The sequence below is a fragment of the Triticum urartu genome, chromosome 4 (assembly GCF_003073215.2).
Source record: "Triticum urartu cultivar G1812 chromosome 4, Tu2.1, whole genome shotgun sequence".
In the NCBI taxonomy this organism is placed as follows: Eukaryota; Viridiplantae; Streptophyta; class Magnoliopsida; order Poales; family Poaceae; genus Triticum; species Triticum urartu.
The window spans coordinates 333908888-333913910 of record NC_053025.1 but is presented as its reverse complement, the minus strand read 5'-3'; positions in this window follow the sequence as shown (position 1 = coordinate 333913910).

Below are 5023 nucleotides of genomic sequence, written 5' to 3'. Positions count from 1 at the left end.
ACCTTCTCATTCTTGTTGACGGCGCGGAGCACCTCGAAGAGGACTCCGGCGGTCTGGTAGGCCTTCCCAAGTTGGGCCCTGAAGGCGACATTGGCATGGGACAGGGTGTGTCATGGCTAGGATTAGATTTATAACGAGATAGAGCTCTGGTTTGGAGCTTCAGAATTACCGGTCAGCTTGTTCCCCTTTGTCAAGTGCACGGACGTAGTTCTCGTAGTACTGCTGATAAAAACTCTCAATTTCACGGGCATCGCTCTTCTTCACGCGCTTCGCGAGACTGGGGCTATTATCCTGTGGTGTTGCATAAGAGCAAAAACATAAAATTATGTAGTGGCATCTTTGGATTCGAGAGGGTAGTTATGCAAAATCCGATAAAAAATCCCCCAATCTTCCTGCTCCTAGACCCTATTTTGCTCTGGCTTTTAGGTTAGATTCAATCTTATTTTCTTTCAATCTTTCTCACCGTGTCTATTTCCCCGCTTCTTTTCCAAACTAGTAAAATTGAATCATTTCAAAAGGACGTCCAGAAAATAAGGCTAACCCAATTTGCCTCTCCAAAAAAAAAATAGAAAAATAAAGCGAGCAAAACGCTAGAAACTTCCATTTACTTTGCAGGATGTAGTAGAAACTAGAAACCAATTACCCGAGTCCCCATTCGAGATACGTGAAACTATTCTAGCCAAACCAATTGACCATAACTATCCGATTGCAACATGATTTCAACAAAACGAAGAAAGTATCGGAAATACCACTATCTAGTACATCTAATCTGCTCCCTCAAGTGTGAAACACAAAGGTGCTCCGAAATGAACAAGTAATACGTATGGATGATCGCCGAAAGCAAAATCTAATGCGGACGCTTACGAACATACTCCAAAATTAGCTCTCCAAAGCAAGGAAAAATGGCAAAGCCAGAAAAGTTCTCCAGGAAATCACACTAACTGTTTTTCTGCATAGACTCGTATGATTATGAATCAAAAGCAAAACATCCTCGAAAACCACGAATCGAGGCGCGCATGTGCCCCCAAAAAAATATAAGAACAAACGTTTTTGAACGTGGGAACACAAAACTTTTCCAAGTACACACAGCCTACACGGCATTGATCCGACGCCAAAAAAATGAACCAGGAGCGCTCGCTCTGCCACAAAATCCAAACCCAAACGCATCAAAACAGCATGCGAAATGCACCATACGTATCCCCGCGAAAACGAATGCACGTACAGAGGTAAGCGACTCGGGGGCGCTCGGGCTCGATCTCGGCGGCGACGCGCAGGATGGGCGCGATGCTGCTGAGCGTGGACGGGACGACCTCGTTGTCGAACACCTCCATGGAGAAGGTCGCCATGCCCAGGTGGGAGGGGAGGCAGGTGAAGAAATAGAGGTCCGGCCTTGCGTGCCCGTGGCTATTTATACGTCGATCCAACGGCCAAGATCAGCTGCTTCTCGGGAAAGGGAACCGCGGGGGAGACCGGAGGCGTCGGTGTGGTGGAAATGCTGAGCTCCGCTGCTTGGTGAGGGGTTTCTCTGTCTGGACGGTGGGGCGAGCGTCGTGGCTGGCCGCTGGAACACTTCGCTGCCTTTTTATCACCTTAAAATTCGCTTACACACTAGGAAATGTTCTGCTGACAGCAGTGCCCCACAACGTTCAGCTTCGAAGAGGGTCTGTTTTTCTGTATAGAAAAGATTACAAGGTTCACACCTTTTGCTTTCTGCCGTTTCTCGGGCCCAGTGTCAGTGAGATGCAAGAATGACGTGTGAGTTAGTGGGGGTGCTTGCTGGTAGGAAATATTCAGGCCCTTTTCACCCGCGACGCGATACCGGAGTTATACGGTGTCCGGCTGGACTTTTGTCCTCTTTCGCTATAAACACTACAACAATAGAAGCACCCTTCTAGAGATAAGAATAGCAAATGTTTTGAGGCACTGATGGAAGCATGCCAAGGTGAAGTTGACGATCTCTTTAGCGTTTATCCTTCTCTTCATCTTGCCCTATGTGCTCATGCTGTGAGTGCCGCAGGATGATTTAGTTCTGATCGAGTGCTTGACCCCTTGAGGAGGGCATATTCTTCAGCATCTCTCTTGTCGGATTGTATCCCCGTGACCACGTCGTCAAAGAGACAGTCTTTCTTTGGTTTGGCCCACCGATTTACCGTCGTTGGTGACACTCTTCTGAGCCCCTAGATTCGCCGAAGTATGAGATCCTGAATGCATCCTTTTTCTTTCCACTTCATCTTGGGAATCTGGAATGGTTGTTTATGGCTGGGTGTGACAGATCAGACTTCGTTTAGAATCAGACCTTCTATCTATCTATCTAGCTGTATTGCCACTCCAACGGTTCTTTTTTTTGATTATGCCCCGTATCTCTCTGAGCCTATTTGATCTATTTGCTATATCCAAGTTCGAGTGTGAAGTTCGCTCCGGTTGAAGTGTAGGGCTTCCTAATTCCTGCTTCGTCCTCCTATGAATGCACTAGTATAGAAGGTTGGCCCGTCACCGTATACCATCGTAAGATGAACTGGAAATTAGTAGTTTCAACCAGTTACACAAAATAGGCAAGTTGAGGTTTGTTCAGCGTGTGTTGTGTTGCCTCCAACTATAACGAGGCCCTTTGACTTGAGGTACGATCTTACCTCTTAACGCGCTTTCCTGCTAGAAGAAGTGAGGGTGATGTCCAATGACCTGTTGAAGAAGCTTGCTGTGTAGATAGGTATCCGTTTCGTGAACCTAATGTAGAACCTGTAAACTAAAGACTTGAGTCCCGGAACCGCAGCCATTCAAATAGCTATCAATCTGATTCGAAATACCAAGGTTCGAAGACCTCTGGGGCATATCAAAGTACTTTCACTTGCCCCACAACAAGAATTTCTAGGGTATGTGAGTGGTGTCGGACGCTATAGGGGTTTGTGTATTCACATCAGGAGAAGAAAGAGGCTCTCATTTTGCTGCTGGATAAGACAAAACCTTCTTCCTTGATCATGGCGGTCACCGCTGCTATATTAAAGAGTATTTTATTGGCTGGCTATGATTCCTGCAAATAAGTCTTGGGGTCATTCCGGGCTGTGCTTCCTAATTCTTCTAGCTTTGCTCCATTCATCACTATGGGGCACCACATATATAAGCATTGGGGATCGATCTAATTGCAAAAGAAATGGGAAGCAAAGTTTTGGTTATCTAGCAAGTATAGAGATGATGCAGTATCTTCATTGGCGAGACAAGCAAAGAAGTAGACACAAAAAAGCAAAGTCAAGCAAGCAGCAACATTGGTGACTTTATTGAGTCTTGTCCTAGTTGATCTGGAAATGCTCGAAGAAGCCTTTGACTCATCCAATGCTTAATTGGTTGTCCTAATTTCTTTCTTGGAAACATGTACGAAATGAAAGACTTATGTGAATAAGATAAGATCCAATTCTATGAGAACATTCACAATTGATCGATAGCTCACAAGCTACCTGCTTATAGGCGGGGCATCAGTTGTAACAAACAGGGGAGTGTATTTCCCACTCCCCTGTTGGTTAAAGCAGACTCGTATGCTTCGTAGTAAAAACCTTCCTTTACCGCAGGCAAGCTCTCCTCTGTCTCTGTATGCTTGGGTGAATGCCATAAGCGGATTTATGCTTTTTTTTATGGAAAACAGTTTGAAAGGGTCGACATAGCCTATCTTTGACCAGCTACCTCATATGAGATTGAAATAGAGAATAGAATGGAGTAGGAACACGAATAACTTATATGTAATCTAATATTCTTTTATTTGAATACTAGGAATCGCACCTGAATTCCATCAATCATTCGGTTAGAAGTCCTCTATTTCATCCTTGATGTTTCAATCGAAGGAGATACTCTATTTCACAATCTATCCATCTGGATTCCTCTTTTTAAAGAAAGTCTTTCCTGGATCCTGAAAAAACAAGAAAGAACAGAATGAGAACTAAGAGTTCTTTCAGTCGAGCAGTTGAGGGAACGAGTAAGATACGTTTGTCAGTCTACTATTCTTTCGGGAAGGAATTGAGCCTCAATCATCATACGCAAAGAAAGAAATCCTTCGATAGCGAGAACATTCAGAGTTAGTAGTTGAGTAAGTATAGATTCACTCCGATTACCAAACGGGCGACTTTACAACTTAGGGAGCAGCAGGCCTTGTGTTTGTGGTGAAGGTACTGGAATCTTTTCAATATGAAAATAGGTGGTATCCAAAAGGACAAAAACAGCAACTAGGGATCTGGTGGACTACTGTCATGAGTCACAAGGCATTGGTAGACTGACTCACTCAGATGTTTGGCTATTTAACCTAAGAAGTATGTCTGGATGGATGACTTCACAGTCCAAGATGGTAATATCGATTGTTCATCTAATTCACCAACGTGACCAACCACAATGAATGTCTTTAACCGCCTTATCAAACTTGGATTGCAGCCTTTTCTATCTCTGTATAAAGTCAGTCAGTCCCAGTGTTGGGCAGAGCCCATTGTCAAAAGATCGTTTTGCTAGGATGCTTGCTTGAATCTAGCTACTTCCAAAAAAAGGCATTTTTCACTCTATACGGTATGGCTACAAACCGAATGAAGAAGTCAGAAGCAGTTCATCGCCTGTGGGAGCTTGCTGATAGTAAGGAAGCCATAATCTTTCTATCGGATTGCCTATTTGTCTATCTGTCTGGTGAAGAGAGAATGTAAGATACTCTCAATAGGGCAAGCACCCAATACCTCGTAGAGTCCAAAGCTCCAGCTCAAAGAGTTCAGGAAGACCAACCATCCACACTTGATTAGCTACTGTGCACTTCACCAGAACATGGTCTATGTCCTCCACTACCCCTTCACAAACATAAAAAACACTGAGACAATGGGAGCAAATTCCTTGAGACAAGAAGTTCGTTCTCTGCACGGAAGTCTATTCCAATAAGCTTTCCACCAAAAAAACGGAATGCAGGGAATGACCTTAAGCTTCCATACGCAAGAGAAATGAAGACCACCTTCCTCATTAAATGGCTGGCAGACCTCCCTGTATACTTCCTTCATCCTAATCGTCA